General features: G+C 47.0%; 1 protein-coding gene across 2 annotated transcripts in view; it reads right to left on the reverse strand.

Annotated features, from left to right (window-relative positions):
• Positions 1-16,702, reverse strand: part of PLXNB1 (plexin B1) — a 142,972-nt gene that overhangs the window by 108,634 nt on the left and 17,636 nt on the right. The window contains exons 1-3 of one of the 2 annotated variants that reach the window (XM_088662668.1): positions 7,215-7,234; positions 2,562-2,611; positions 1,411-1,535 (exon numbers count right to left, since the gene is read on the reverse strand). The gene's annotated coding sequence lies outside the window, so the exon portion shown is untranslated. Of the gene's footprint in view, positions 1-1,410; positions 1,536-2,561; positions 2,612-7,214; positions 7,235-16,702 lie in introns of those variants that run through there. The other variant, XM_060271238.2, reaches the window with a different exon arrangement.

Consider the following 16,702-nt stretch of genomic DNA (forward strand, 5'->3'; position numbering starts at 1 on the left):
CAAGGAATTATGGGAGCTGTAGTCTGCTAAGGGTGCTGAGAGTTGCAAGGAGAGCCCTATTCCCCTTGCAGCTGGCACCCCCAAACTTCGCCCTCCAGATGTTTTGGGACTACAATTCCCATCATCCCTGACCACTGGTCCTGTTAGCTAGGGGTGTTGGGAGTTGTAGTCCCAAAACATCTGGAGGGCTGAGTTTGCCTATGCCTGCCTTGCAGTTCCCAGAGTTCCCTGGGAGGAGGGGCTGACGGTTAAATGCAGGTATCCCCAAACTTCGCCCTCCCGATGTTTTGGGACTACAACTCCCATCATCCCTAGCTAACAGGACCAGTGGTCAGGGATGATGGGAACTGTAGTCCCAAAACCTCTGGAGGGCTGAATTTGGGGGTGCCTGGTTAAATCACTCTGAGAATGTCTCCTAACAACCCTTAGCAGACTACAGTACTAGAAGGGTAGACAGTACAGATCTTTTAACAATGGTGTCACATATTGTCAGCCAGATGCCCCCATCAGCAGTCTGGCTATAGCACTGTGCACCAGCTGGAGCTTCAAAAACAGGCCCAAGGCCATATCCACATGGAGTGAATTGCAGTAATCCAGTTTTGAGGTTACCACCACATGAACTACGGTGGTCAGGCTATGCGCAGCTTCTCTTATTAACAGCACTTGTACAGAATGGTAATGTTCAAATGATCCTCCACACCATAGTTTAAATCAGGCATCCCCAAACTTCAGATGTTTTGGACTACAATTCCCATCTTCCCCGACCACTGGTCCTGTTAGCTAGGGATCATGAGAGTTGTAGGCCAAAACATCTGGAGGGCCACAGTATCGGGATGCCCGGTTTAAAAGAATCAGGAACGATTATCATGGCTCACGTGCCCCCTTCTCCCTCCCTCACACGCACAGCGTAATGTATTACTTCCTGTTTAGCTCAAACTACCATGGTTTGATCAAAGCAAAGTTTGCAACATTCAAACACGACAGCAAACTATGGTTTAATCGAAACAAGCAGGGAGTGCAGGTGTGGAGCTCATTCTCAGTCATCCAAACTGTGGCTTACAGGATGACCAGCATGCAGCCAGCAGAAGTCCTTTTCTTTTGCTACCTAAAAGCTGCCTGCGACAGCAGCACAACCATGTTCCAATACGGACAATTTTGCCATCAAGGGGACAGTAGATTTCAACTAGAAACACCCAATTTGGCTTTGAACACCGGGATCTCTGCAGCCAAGGTACAACGGGAAGTGTGGGTGCCCGATTAGTCACAAAGAATTATGAAAGTGTGGTGATTTGTCCTCCAAAATGGCAGGAACTTTCTTCACCTGCAAAAACTCGACAAGCAGCCATGCAATTTTTGCTCTCCTCTGCACAGCGAGCTGCATGCATGTTATATATCTCAGAGCAAACTTACCTGAGTCCTATAGGCAAGCTCTGGCAGGAGTCCACAACCGATGCAACGGCAGCAGTTGAAAGTCTGCTGGTAAATAGCTTAGAGCCGCAGCCAGAAATGAGTGGGATACCTGGGGTTCAGGCAACCTTTAAGAAAGAAAATGGGGTTGGTGGGTTGGTTGGTAAACTTAATCTCCTACTGGTCAGTATAAAATGTGCATAAACCTCCCTCCTACAAACAAAGTAAAAACCACACGTGTCTAGGTTTGCTAGGTTGCAATCCAGCGATGTAAAAAATTCTGAGCTTGCATGAAGCAGTCGTGGCTGCTCCTGCCACCCCTAATAATAATAATAATAATAATAATAATAATAATAATTTATTATTTATATCCCGCCCATCTGGCTGGGTTTCCCCAGCTACTTTGGGTGGCTTCCAACAAAATATTAAAATACAACAGACCGCCAAACATTAAAAGCTTCCCTAAACAGGGCTGCCCAACAGCCCAAATACATCGCCCAACACCAGGACCAACCTGCCCATGAGGCAGATTGAGGCAGCTGCCTCAGGAAGCAGAATCCAAGGGGCACCACTGTGCCCCACCTCCCAAAAAGTCAAGAAGAAAAGCGGCTTCAGTGGCTTCCAGTAAGTGAGGCTTCAGTGGAGGGTGGTACCTTCTCATTTCACCTCAGGAAATATATAAAAGGATGTCATATAGAGGAGGGAGAAAGGTTGTTTTCTGCTGCTCCAGAGAAGCGGACACGGAGCAATGGATTCAAGCTACAAGAAAGAAGATTCCACCTAAACATTAGGAAGAACTTCCTGACAGTAAGAGCTGTTCGACAGTGGAATTTGTTGCCAAGGAGTGTGGTGGAGTCTCCTCCTTTGGAGATCTTTAAGCAGAGGCTTGACAGGCATATGTCAGGAATGCTTTGATGGTGTTTCCTGCTTGGCAGGGGGTTGGACTGGATGGCCCTTGTGGTCTCTTCCAACTCTATGATTCTAGGAGCCCAAACGGAATAAGCCACTCCTGCCCAACACCCACTTTGATTGACTGCAAATGGGGCTTCTCATTCTGGGCCAAGAGCATCACCCAGAGTCTCACCCTCCCTGGCCTCTGGTCCACAGCTTGCTCCTCAGTAGTACAGCATGGAATTGTAACACCTTTTACTTACCATCTGGACTGCCTGGGCTTCATTTCTCTTCTCAGTCAATGGACCTCAAGCTGTAAAAAAAAAAACACAACGAGAATGTCTCATCCCAAGCAAAGCAAATGCAAGTAACCTTGGGCCTATATATTTCTTTAGACGCATGGTACATTAAGAGTTTGGGACTACTGTACTCTCTGGAGAGTTGACTAGTTGTGTTAAAAAAGCTCAGGGGCAGAGAAGCACGGATTGCTTTATTATTGATTGGTATCCTTTTATTCAACACATGACAACAACTGGTGTCAATAGAAAGCCGCCTCGCTCCCTGCCAAAACGGGGGGGGGGGGGGATGGTCAGCTGTAGCTAGATCGAATACCAGACTGATCCCTCCCTTTACAATAATTCTTTTGTCCTCTATTGTCTCATCAAAAGATGCTTGTTTATGATGCAATATTGTCTTCTTCCTGAATTCATTCTGCACTCTCTTCCGCTTTGTTTTGCAGTTTTGACTTGTAATTTTGACTTAGAATTCGATTAAAAAAAATATGTTGGGCCTAAATGTAATAACTTGTTCTTTCCATATGTGTGCTTGGGGCATGATGGGGCAGTGGCAGCACTTATCACAACCTGAGTTCCTTGGAAAGGCCGGGGGGGCGGGGCGGCTGTAATAAATAAAGGAAGGACCACACATCTTCCGTCAATGCAGTACTGCAGCATAATATTGACTCAAAAACAGGTACATAAGCTTTCAGGAGCGATCAACCATATTCACAGAAGATGGACCTCTCAATCATCAATCAAATGAACAGTAGTGGATGGCTGGATGGGGCAGTGGCACTCACCTGACCTCTCTTTGCCTGCATCACTGCAGCCAGGGCAGAGAATGGGAGGCTGGCACGGTGCAAACACACCAGCAGGGCCAATCTGATGTTGCCATTGGTGCAGTTACATCCCACCAACCTCACCCCTTTCCCTCTCTGTTTTGTTACACAGCAGTGGCACAGGCAACTAGAAATCAGGTGAATGCCAGAATGCCACTCCACAGGCCTTTGTTGCAAATTATTAATGGAAGTGCACTGGATGCTAGGAACAAATGTCAGGGTGATGTGATAATGAATTAATGAATGGCCAACCAAGGACCCCATGCACGCACATGGGTGCATACCTGCACCTTACATCAGAGCAACGTTGTGATCCCAGAACATGAATACCAACTGTAAAAAAAAGTAAATAAAAGAGCACAACATATAACTAACTTATAGAATTTATGGCTGCAGGTTATGGCGATGACTCAGCTAGCTTTAAAATGTGCCAGACAAAGTAATGCAGAACAGGCCTGCTGATGGCTGCTACTGCAACTTGTAAATAAGCTCACCCAAGTTACTAGCCTGCAAAGATGTTTACTAGCCTGCATTTCCATGTTAGGGTAGCAGCCAACTTAGCAGGCTTGTAAAAGAGGAAAGGGAAGGGGGAGAAAAAAATTCCACCCAGGAGAAAGAGTGATCTACCCCTCCTCCGCAAGCTCTGCTGGTCATGATGGGCTCTGTGGTTGGCACAGAGGAGGAGGACAGACTGACTGGTCCCGCCACTACCACCCACTCAACTACCTTGAATTCCTGGTTGCCTTGGTTTCCCAGTTGTTAAATACACGGCTGCAAAAAGTATTACAATTTGTCATCGCTAATGGGTCCTCCATGTTCAGGGACAATATGCCTCTGAGCAGCAAGTACTAGGGACAAACAGCAGAGGACATTACAGGGGTGTAGCTCGTCGAGAGCATACCCTCCAAAATCCAGGTGATCCCAGTTGGGATGCTCTGCTGACACATGCCAGAGTGCTGGACCAAAAAACAGGACATTCTGGGATCCAACCAGAAGCCAGGATGACTTCTGTAATTCCGGGATGTCCTGCTTAAATCGGGATGGCTGGGCAGCATGTGGTACAGCCCCTGCTTTGCAGGTGAAAGGTCCCAGGTAGGACTAAGAGTGTCCCTTGGTTGGAACCCCAGAGAGCCACTGCCAACCACTGTCCATAAAACTGAATCATGAAGCAATGATTCTTCAACATCATGTTGTGCGGATGCCTGATGATCGTCTTCCAAAGCAACTACTCTATTCCGAACTTAAAAATGGAAAGCGTAATGCTGGTGGTCAACAAAAGAGGTTTAAAGACTGTCTCAAGGCAAATCTTTAAAAAATGTGGTATAAACACTGACAACTGGGAAACACTGGCCTGTGAGCGCTCCAGTTGGAGAACAGCCTTTACCAAAGGTGTCATGGGCTTTGAAGACACTCAAACTCAGGACGCAAGGGAGAAACATGCTAAGAGGAAGGCACGCTTGGCAAATCCACACCATGATCAGCTCCCGCCTGGAAACCAATGTCCCCACTGTGGAAGGACGTGTGGATCCAGAATTGGCCTCCACAGTCACTTACGGACCCATTGTTAAAATCGTGTTATGGGAAGACAATCTTACTCAGATACGAGTGATGGCCAAAGAAGAAAGAATAATACTGAGCTGGACTGACCAGTTGGTGTGACTCAGAATAAGCTTCCTATGTTCCTGTGCTTTGCTTCCAATAAGCTTCCCAGAAACTTCTGCCTGGCCACTGCAGGAAACAGGATGCCGGACCAGATGGACTTTTGGCCTGATCCAGCAGAGCTCTTCTTTCATTCATATCACCCAGCAAAGGCAATTCTTAGGCTCAAACCTTATAGCCCAAGAGGATGCTGGTGAGCCTAGCTGGGCTATGCAACAGCTAGACCAGGGGTCCCCAAACTACGGCCCCCGGGCCGGATGCGGCCCAATCGGCCTTCCAATCCGGCCCGCGACGACCCCCGCCGCCCGCTGCCGCCGCCCGCTCTCACGGCGCGCGGCGCAGCGACAATCAAAAAAATCGGCAAAAAATCGCCGAAAATCCTTTGTGCGCATGCGTACAGGCCTCTCCCGACCCGGAAGAGGTCATTTCTGGTGCACTTCCGGGTCGGGGGAGGCCCATACGCATGCGCACAAGCGATTTTCGGCTATTTTTTTTCCGCCCGTGTGCGTGTGCGCATGCGCACGGGCGCGCACTCCCCCGCCCTCCGGCCCGCTGCGCGCGCACTCCCCTGCCATCCGGCCCACCGCTCGGTAAGTCTGGGGACCCCTGAGCTAGACAATCGCTGCATGGAAACCGCCTTCCCTTGCCAGTTTGTCAAGTTTTGGCTCGTCTGCTTCACCTTTTCCAAACAAGGATGGAGACAGAAGACACCCATCACCCCCTGGGGGCAGAGAGGGTGGGAGATTTTGTTGGCATGGTGACTGACATTAGCCCTCGCTTCCTTTTAACTAACAGGAATAAAAATGTTTTGTTCTCATTAAGGAAAAAAGGAGCTGCATTCCTGATTGGTGAGTAACGTCTCTGCCTGTGAGTTAATCTCCCAGAAAGTTGTGGCAGCCTGGGATGGGGTTTCCAGTCCAACCCACTCATCCACTTTTCTCCTGAGCCTCTCTAGATACTCTTGAAGAGGGAGTTTCACCCAGGTCGGGGCTCACACTGCCCCACCCCACTTCGTGCTAGGGTCCCAGAATAGACAGGTGTTTCCTCACAGTGCTCAAGGGGGTATTGAGACGCACAACTGGTTGAAGGGGTGGGGTGGAGGCAAGGATGCAATTCTTCAACTCTTATTTGTGATAAGGCTGATCAGCCATCAAGGTTCGCAGTTTTCCAGGTCAGGGAAAGCTTTTCACACCATTCTGTCTGATGAAGCATCTACCACACTGATTCCAGCACGTTGCAAAGGATTCGGGGGGCATGTTCTGGGGTGCACGCTGTGTTCATACAGGCCACTGTGGCCAGGGCTATCAGCCCATTGAACCACTGAGAGTGCACCCTAGAATACACACCACAGTCTTCTGCATTTCTATCTATTGGGCTCAGAATTGGCAGGGGGTAAGGGAAGCTGGGAGATGTTAGGGAGGTGGGAAGGGGAACAAAATACCGGTAGTTTTTGCAGCAGCAGCTACTGCAAGCAAAACTGTTTCAGATAGCCGCATTGCAGTTACACATTGCTGGCGAAAGTATCAGCAGCAGCAAGCAATTTTATCATAATCATAATCTTTTTCGTAAACCGCCTTGAGGTTTTTTTTTCTACGATCAAGCAGTGTATAAATGTTACGAAATAATTAAATAAATCACCAAGCAACTTGCTTTTCAAGGAAACTTATCCACCATTAATAACCTTTGAATTGTGGAACCCCTCCTCCTCAGATAAGTTTCCAAGGAAATTCGTGGTTCAAAAGCCAAGTTTTGCAAAAGCTTGTTTAAATTTGCTTCTGGGGAACTGAGCTGCGTTGTGTGACTGACACACACACAGCTTTGATCTAGCAAGCTCAGCATTTGGAAAGCTGACCTGGATTGCCAGCATACTTGAATGAAGGGCCACGCCGAAAGGCCTGCATTTCAAAGTGTTAAAATGAAATAAAATATGGCCATTTGTTAAGGGTGCTGAGAATTCTGTTAGGGATCTCCCAACAGTTCTCCCAGGAGCTTCTGACAGAGGGAAACGTTACTAAAACCCGTCTCTTCTGTAGCATAGAAAGGCTGCAAGTATCCTTGGATTGAATTAAACTGGCTTTCTCAGCACCTTTGCAAAAAAGAAAAAGAAAACTCAGACAACAGCCAGGAGAGGACCCGTTACCTGAATTTCCCCCTCTTCTTTTTGTGCCCAGAAGAATGTGACTTGCAGATCTAGCTCGCAAAGCATTCCTCTTACAATGCCGACTCCCTGGCAGGTGGCCGAGGAGCCCTCGAAACCATCTGTGATATGAGCAATTAGCGCAAAATGCCAGCTTCCCAACTGACAACATGGGCAAGTTATTTCCAGCGGACAAGGAGTTGCGTTCCAATAGGCCCAGGCAGGCATTTCACACCCTGGCATCTAAGCTTGCTCTCGGGTAGGAAGTTCTTCTGCAGCTTATACCCCACCCCCCACCCCTCCTCCAGAGAGACAAAGGGCCTTCTCACAAAACACCTCAATGAAGGAGGCAGCTGAATGAACAATGATGCAAACCAACCTTGGCTAACAAGCTCTGCCCAGTGTCCATTAGCTCAAATTTCTCCCAGTCCAGTGAGCAAAGCTGAAGAGGCTACAGCACTGGGCACTTCTGCCCACCCACCCACCCATTCACCCTGCCTGCAAATTTGGGTATTTGTGGGAATGACTCCGCTCCTTACTCACACACACACACACACACACACACACACACACACACAAATGTATACACTAACCAAGCATTGGCTAGAATAGAGCACAACCAGAAACAGCTGGTCATAATATTAAGAGCTCAGAGCCATTCATTGGGTTTGGCCATACGATTTCTTCACACATTGTGTCTATCTACACCAGGCATGTCCAAGGTCCGATTCGGGGGCCTAATCTGGCCCGCTGGTCGATTTAACCCGGCCTCTGTGGGTAAAAACCTAAAAAAAAGCTCAATCCTAAAAAAAGCTCAACAAGAGCTCACTTCATCAAATCCGCCCCTCTTTGAAAAAAGTTTGGGCACCCCTGATCTACACCATACGTTTAAAGCAGTATTATACCACTTGTAAACAGTCATGGCTTTCCTCCAGAGACTCCTGCGGTTTGTGAAGGGTGCAGAGAGTTGTTGGGAAGAGGGGTTGACTTTTAAATACCTCTGAGAAATGCAGCTCTGTGAGGGGAAGTAAGGGATCTCTTAACCCTCAGCACCGACAGTACCCAGGGTGGCAATAATAATAATAATAATAATAATAATAATAGGTTGTCCCAGTCACACTGGGCAGCTTCCAGCAAAATATAAAAACACAATAAAGCATCAAACATTAAAAAACCTCCATCGCGGTGGGGTGGGGGAAGCAATGCCTGTTTAAAGTGGTATGATCCTGCTTTAAAAGTATAGTGTAGACAGGGCCAATATGTGAGGAAATGGCTCCTGTTGCCTCTTCTGAATGTAGCGCCATACCCATTTCATTGATTTACGCCGGAATACACTTCCACAAAGATGTGTTGGCAGTCTCTGCCTCGGACAGGTTTAAAAGGAGATCAATTCTTGGGGAAGGTTAAGTGTAGCAACCACCACTACTAGCTATTTTTGTTTTATATGAAGAAGTGTGCATGCACACGAAAGCTCATACCAAAATAAAAACTTAGTTGGTCTTTAAGGTGCTACTGAAGGAATTTTTTTATTTGTAAGAGACGCTCTAGCCTGCCCTCTGTCACGTGATCCAAAGGCAGTTCGTAATAATACTGTGAAACGACACCGCCATAAAACCAAATCGACAGAAAGGAGGTCAAAATAAAGTACGCCTTAAAAAATATCCCAGCGAGCCGCAACGTGGGCTCTCCACTTGCAGTACCGATGGGATTTGTAATAACATTAAAATGTCCAGGCAAAGAGGGCAGTTTTCACCTGGCACCAGCATGACAAACATTTTAAGAACATAAGGAGAGCTCTGCAGGATGAGGCCAGAGGCCCATCTGGTCCAGCATTCTCTTCACACAGAGGCCAACCAGATTCCTGTTGGCGGTAGTTGTGCCTGCAGGGCAGAGGTGGCCAACATTTACGGCTGAAGGGAGGCAGACACAGGTTGCTGTGGTCAAAGTAACTGTGCCCTCTCGCCCACAAACACACATGCACAAGCAGATACTATGCATGCAGACCACATGCACACGCGCACAAAGTTTACGGTCTGCCTCCACAGTTGGAGGCAACAATGCTTCTGAATACCAGTTTCTGGAAGAGTGATAGCTTTTGTGCACAGGCCCTGCTTGTACATTTTCCACAGGCATCTGATCAGCCACTGTGAGAACAGGATGCTGGACTAGGTGGGCCATTGGTCTGATCCAGCAGCCTAATAATAATAATAATAATAATAATAATAATAATTTATTATTTATACCCCGCCCATAATAATAATAATAATAATTTATTATTTATACCCCGCCCATCTGGCCGGGTTCCGCCAGCCACTCTGGGCGGCTTCCAACAAAATATTAAAATACAGAAATCCATCAAACATTAAAAGCTTCCCTAAACAGGGCTGCCTTGAGATGCCTTCTAAAGGTCTGGTAATTGTTGTTCTCTTTGACCTCTAGTGGGAGGGCATTCCACAGGGTGGGTGCCACTACCGAGAAGGCCCTCTGCCTGGTTCCCTGCAACTTGGCTTCTCGTAGCGAGAGAACCACCAGAAGGCCCTCGGCGCTGGACCTCAGTGTCCGGGCAGAACGATGGGGGTCGAGACGCTCCTTCAGGGTATACTGGACCGAGGCCAGTATTCATGGTCACTGAACACCAGGCACTTTGCTCTCTCTCAATTTACCTAGTTATGAATGGAAGGGAAAGTGCCACGGAGATAACACTGAGGTAATACATAACCTGCTTGACATTCTTTTTATATATAAAAAAATAACAACTCTTTGAGGAATGAGCACTCCAGCACATGAGATGGCAGGGCACTAGCAGAGGAGGAGGAGGAGGAGGAGGAGGAGGAGGAGGAGGAGGAGGAGGAGGAGGAGGAGGAGGAGGAGGAGGAGTTTGGATTTCATACCCCGCTTTATCACTACCCGAAGGAGTCTCAAAGCAGCTAACATTCTCTTTTTCCTTCCTCCCCCACAACAAACACTCTGTGAGGTGAGTGAGGCTGAGAGACTTCAGAGAAGTGTGACTAGCCCAAGGTCACCCAGCAGCTGAATGTGGAGGAGCGGAGGAGCGAACCCGGTTCCCCAGATTACGAGTCTACCGCTCTTAACCACTACTGCACGTTAGCCATGTCCAGATGACCTGTTCAACAAATATTCGTCCCGATTTATTTTTTGCAAAGAGATAAGATGATGATGCCCATTTAATGAGCATTCCTCCTTTTTTTGTTTGTGGGAAGGTTTAACCCCCTTGCCATCAAGCGTCATCCCATACTTTTCAATGCATTTCCCCCCAACCCACCCACACTCTCCTTATCCCCCCCCCCAGTCCAATCTTTTCAGGGAAGAAGGGGTTTGTTTTGCGAGAGCTTCAAATCAGGTTCAAATGTGCAGCTGGAATTTGGTGGTCTTCTTACTGTTTGAACTGTGCATCTGCTATAAAGTGGATAGAGTGTTGGGCCAGTCACTGTCCCTCAGCCTAACCTACTTAGAATCATAGAGTTGGAAGAGACCACAAGGGCCATCCAGTCCAACCCCCTGCCAAGCAGGAAACACCATCAAAGCATTCCTGACAGATGGCTGCCAAGCCTCTGCTTAAACACCTCTAAAAAAAGGAGACTCCACCACACTCCTTGGCAGCAAATTCCACTGTCGAACAGCTCTTACTGTCAGGAAGTTCTTCCTAATGTTTAGGTGGAATCTTCTTTCTTGTAGTTTGAATCCATTGCTCCGTGTCCGCTTCTCTGGAGCAGCAGAAAACAACCTTTCTCCCTCCTCCATATGACATCCCTTCATATATTTGAACATGGCTATCATATCACCCCTTAACCTTCTCTTCTCCAGGCTAAACAAACCCAGCTCCCTAAGCCATACTTCACAAGGTTGCTGGGGGGGGGACTGACTGGATATGAGCTCCTTGGAAGAAGGGATATAAATTGTGCTCATGTCATCCCGTGCTCCCAATCAATTCTCCACCACTCTGTCATTTCCTCCCCTTCCCACATCGCCTGACTTGCACCTGTTATTTTCTGGTGTTTATCATCTTATCCACACACACAACGTAACACATTTTCCTCCATGGGATATTTTGCTGCTGCTGCTGCTGCCATTGCCATGTCTGTTTTGTTTGTGCTGCAGTAAGCATTCAAAAACCCAAAAGTTTGGGTCAAACTGAGGAAGGGGCTTGGATATAAGAGAGGGCAAAATTGCCTCCCTCATTTTTGCATGTTGGGGGTAAATTTACGGCTGGGGGAGCAGAATCAATTGGCACATGAATGCTCCGAAAGTTCCTATGCTGCTGCTGTTATTTAACACTGACACAAGTGCCTAAAACTTGGTTAAGTGCTGCACATATATTAAAAATATATGAGTTGTGGCCTCAGACCTCAAAAGTTCCTTCCACCACAACTTTCTTCCTCTTTGAGGTGCCACATGGGTCTTAGTTAAAACATTTTAGGATATTTGAAAAAGAGAAGGATAACTGAGAGACCGGAGGTAATGTTGTGTGAGTTTGAGGCTGGCCAACATCTCTGTTTCTTGCCCTAAAAAGAAAATTATATAACATCTTTTACCAATATATCTGCATGGATATTAAAGATTCATAGCACTGCTGGAGATGTGTGGCAAGTCAAAGCCCTGGCAGTGGAGGCAGCAAAAGTTTTGTTTGTGCTGGAAAACTTTCACCTTCTCTAGGAAATCCAGGTGACAAGGGCAGTTTCCTTTTGCTGGGAGGCAAGAATCGCTGGGTGGTCTTGTGGATCTTTGTAAAAAATAGGCCACAAGCTACCCTAATGGACTGCAGGTACTTGCAATGATCTGCCTTGTAAAAAACTTTTGCCTTGCACTTAAGGTGAGCAAACAGCCACACAGAAAATAAAAACATATGCAAGTTCTTGCGGGAAGGGTTACAAAACATGGTTCTCCATGCAACAACAAAAAGGGGGGGCGGAGAGGAGAGAAGCAAGCACCTATCTGAGCAGGTCTGAGGGGAATAGCTTTCTCTTAACTGCTCTCAGCTCCCTTGGGGGGAAACTACATTTCCCAGGATTATTTGGGGTATGGGAGAGGAAGAAGCCATGACTGTTCAATAGGTATTATAGCGCTGTGGTGGTCATGGGGCCCTGAATTTCATTACAGTATTTGGCTGCCGCTGTAATGCAGAACGCCATGTCAGAAACGCATGCCCCTCACCGACAAACTCCTTACAATAATAATTTATTACTTATACCCCGCCCATCTGGCTGGGTCTCCCCCGCCACTCTAGGTGGCTTCCAACACACATCAAACTACATTAAAATATCACAGACTAAAAACTTCCCTAAACAGGGCTGCCTTTAGGTATTTTCTAAATGCCAGGTAGTTGTTTATCTCCTCTGGTGGGAGGGTGTTCCACAGGGCGGGCGCCACTACCGAGAAGGCCCTCTGCCTGGTTCCCTGTAGCTTTGCTTCTCGCAGTGAGGGAACCGCCAGAAGGCCCTCAGCGCTGGATCTCAGCGTCCTGGCTGAACGATGGGGATGGAGACACTCCTTCAAGTATACAGGACCGAGGCAGTTTAGGCCCAAGGTGCCCCCCACCTATAGGGTTGCCAGACTCAATAGAGGACAGGACTTCTGTGCCTTTAATTGCCCTGCTCTCTTTTGAGTCTGGAAACCTTAAAGAGAAACCAGCAGACCCTTTGCTTGGAAATTAAACAAAGGGTCTGCTGGTTTCTTTTTAAGGTTTCCAGACTCAAAAGAGAGCAGGGCAATTAAAGGCACAGAAGTCCTGTCCTCTATTGAGTCTGGCAACCCTACCCACCCAGCCCCACAGCTCCCAAGTGCCTGGCTGGCCACTTCCTGTCCGGCACCTCGTGGGTTAACGCGAACATTCCTCTCTCCTTCTGACCTGAGCAGTGCAGCTTGAGTCCGAGGCTATTCTTTGCGCTCTTGATAAAAGCATGTGAAAGCTGAAGGCCTCACACATTCCTCCATTCAGGGCTTGGCTGCCTGCCTGTAAACTGTCACTCCCTGGCACCCAGGCCAGAGAGGGAGAGAACGGCAGGGAACGCAAGCCAAACTCCCACCAGGGCCAGCTGCACTTAAAACTGCACCCTCCCCATCTTTCCCCACCAGGGAGAGCAGATCCCTTCTTCCGGTGAGTGGAATAATAATAATAATAATGCTCCGTTTTGGCTCCAGTCAGCATCTTTCCGCAGAAGCCGCCCCCTGTCCCCAAACCTGTGCAAAGGAGAGCGCCTTAACCATCCCTCGGGAACAACTCAGAACAAGCCCCGCTAATAGCAGGGTTGTGCCCTGTTTACGTAAAACTTTTGAGAAAGGCGGGAGACAGGACTGTGCTAAGAAGGTTCCTCGGGATGCAGTGACATTTAATTACCCAGGCCCCACCTGTCCCAGGCCGCAGACTGGCATGGCTGCGCAGCAGGCAGTTACGGGAAGAACATGTTTAACAGCACATCGTGCTTATATTGCGAGGGGATCTTTGCAACCCCTGGGAAGCTTCCGTTCGTTAAAGACACAACAACCCAGAACCAAATTAAAACCAGCAACGCCACCAAACCCAGCTCAGTATTGGCCCGTAACACTTTAAAACCACCACCATCATTTTTTTAAAAAACAACAACAACAACCACCCAAATCACCTTATTTTTCTTCTCCTAACTTTATATTGCACGTAAAGGAGCACATTTTTTAAAAATCAATCAATCCCGTGTTAGTGACAATGAAGGTATTTTTAGATATTATATATATTAAAAAACCAGCAATCTGGAAATGGGTGATGGGCAGGCAAAGGAGCCTCACTTCACCCGTCGGATTTGCAGCTGTAAACTTGCAAGGCTCAGGGCTGTTTGAAATTCTGCGCCCCGAGTTTCTTAACATCAAAATTCTGCACTAAGACGACAGACAGGAAGAAGGAGGGAGGATTGGACAAGTACGGGCACACATTAAAGGCAAAGCCAAGAAAGGAGGAGGGATTAAAAAGAATAGCTACAGGGAGCTTTAAGAATCACAAACACAGTGCCAAGATGATCTGGCATTTGCGATCAGTCACAAATGAGGATTGCTCACAAAAGCTTTCCATGGGTTTGTACTTTGCTTTGTACTTCAATTCACTTTCTGCCACTTTTTTTGTTTTTGATTGTTCTTTAGCTTATTATTATTATTATACTCTGTACATCGCCTTGGGCCATAAGCAGGACTGATAGCGACAGCAGATCTGCACTGGCCGGGTGGCCCTTGGCAGATCATCTGTTGCCACAGGTATCCCTTCTGCCCCTAGTTTTTTACACTACGCACAGCAGCAGCTGCAGCAAGCCTTGCTGCTAGCACATCTCCACAATCAGTGGGTGAGGCAGGTGTTTCCATTCGCCATGATCGCAAGAGTGCTGGCCCATTTTATGCATTAAGGCTTCCCTCCAGCCTCGGAAGTGCCCAGCATATACCTCTCAAGTCGCACTCAAGCGAAACCCCACCTGACACAGCCCGAGCTGACAAGGGGCCAGCTGCTCCCGTTGGAAATCGAGAGGCGTCAGGAGCTGAAACAACGCAGGGACGATTTTGAGAATGGACACGCCAGGGCCCTTAGGAAGCTAAAGGAAATGCCATTTCTGATGTGAGACATTACAGCTTTGGGCCGCCTCCGGATGTCACAATAAAACATGTCCTTTTTCCCCTGCAAGGTTTGGGGAACCTTTTTTTCCCGGGGGACCTTCTGGGGTCTGCATGGAGTCATGGGCAAAAGCAGAAAGAGGGATGGCTGCGACTTCCACCTCCCAGGAGGCTACATTCCAACCACACCAAAGTCAGAGGTTTCTACATGCACCCATCCAAGCAAGCAAGCAAAAGGGTGTTCTCATAATTCAAGGACATGTCCCGACCCAGGAAAAAGCATGAAAGGAGGGCATGAAACAGGGGTGTGGCCTATGGAGAGTCTGATAAGAGAGGCCTAGACTGGGATGCAGGTCTGAGGTTCCCCACTCTTGGGTTATTTTAGTGGGAATGAGCCTGTGCATGTTTCAGGCTCACACAATCCCCGCTCTCCTAGGCCTGCATGGCCATGAGTTCAGAAGCTTTCACTACCATTTTCGATTAGTTACAGTTTAGTTAATTTGGGGTGCTAAGGGAGAAGTATTATTATTATTATTATTATTATTATTATTACTATTACTATTACTATTACTATTACTATTTGAATTTATATACCGCCCTATACCCGGGGGTCTCAAGGCTGTTCACAGAAGAAAATCAAGATATAAAACCACAAAACACATAATAAAAATAAAAATGCAACTTTCAGAAAAAGGTACAGCTCATTTGAGCACATCAACAACAAATTTTTATTACGGTCGTAGACCAGCATAAGGAGGGAGGGGTACAATAATTTAAAATCATTTAAAATCTAAACAAAAAACATGTTTTGGTTTTTTTTTATTAAAAAAAACCCTAAAAGGAGTTTATATATATATATATATATATATATATATATATATATATATATATATATATATATGTATATATATGTATGTATGTATATAGCCCATAAGAATCCAAAAGAAGCCAAGAAAGTCTAAAAGAAGGGTTAGGAACATCAGACAAGGGTGAAAGAGCGCAAAAGGCTGGTATATATAAGACCACAGCTATCAGTCTACAGAACACTCCAATACGAGTGCTCATTATCGAGCACATCATCATTCCTAACACTACTCTAAGAAATACACAAGTGGTCAAACATTAGTAAAATGTAACAATAGAGCCAAAGCGTACATTGATTTTTCACTACTCTATCTAGGCTTCTAACTTTATTGACTCAAGTACCGAACGTGCTTCTTTATATCCTTCAGCTTCTTCCAACTCTTTTTCATTTTCTAATAGCTGAGCTAGATCTGCATGTGCAGCTTCTAACCTGCGTTGGCAATCAGGAATCATCATTCGAAATTCTTGCAAGATCTCAATCTGTTTTTCAATTGCATAATTTTCAGAATCTTCAAATCTTCTCCTCTTGCTTGTTTTGCTTCTTTTTCATACATAGCCTTTTATTTTGCCAAACGCTTCACTAAGCCCGTTTAGTACCTCTGCTGGGGGAGACACATTGTGCTCCTTCTGAGGTGGGTTGTCCACCTTTGGTCCCCATCCTGCACTCAGCTCTCCCCTGTGGTTCCTAGCTGCTGTCAGCATGCAACAGCGGCCGCACCCAGGAATGGCTTTGACCAGGTGAGGGTAGCCAATGGGTCTCAAACCCTGGATGAGTGGACTTCCCCTGTATGCAAAGACAGGCACTGGTGGATTAAGGAGACGAGACCAACAGCGGGTCCAACAGTCAAGAAGGCATTTTCTGCACATGCTGCAGAGGGAAGTAAGGGGCAGGTGGGGCTTGCCAACCTGGGAAGGTAGCCCATCTAGAAAAAGGAAAACTCTTATCCTATGCTGCCTTGAGAGGAGAAAAGGCTAAGGAGTAAACCCTACATGAATCCGGAGTGGAGTCTCCAAGACGGTTGGATGGCACCTTAGATGCC

This window comes from Zootoca vivipara, chromosome 2 (assembly GCF_965207765.1).
Source record: "Zootoca vivipara chromosome 2, rZooViv2.hap1.1, whole genome shotgun sequence".
Lineage (NCBI taxonomy): Eukaryota > Metazoa > Chordata > Lepidosauria > Squamata > Lacertidae > Zootoca > Zootoca vivipara.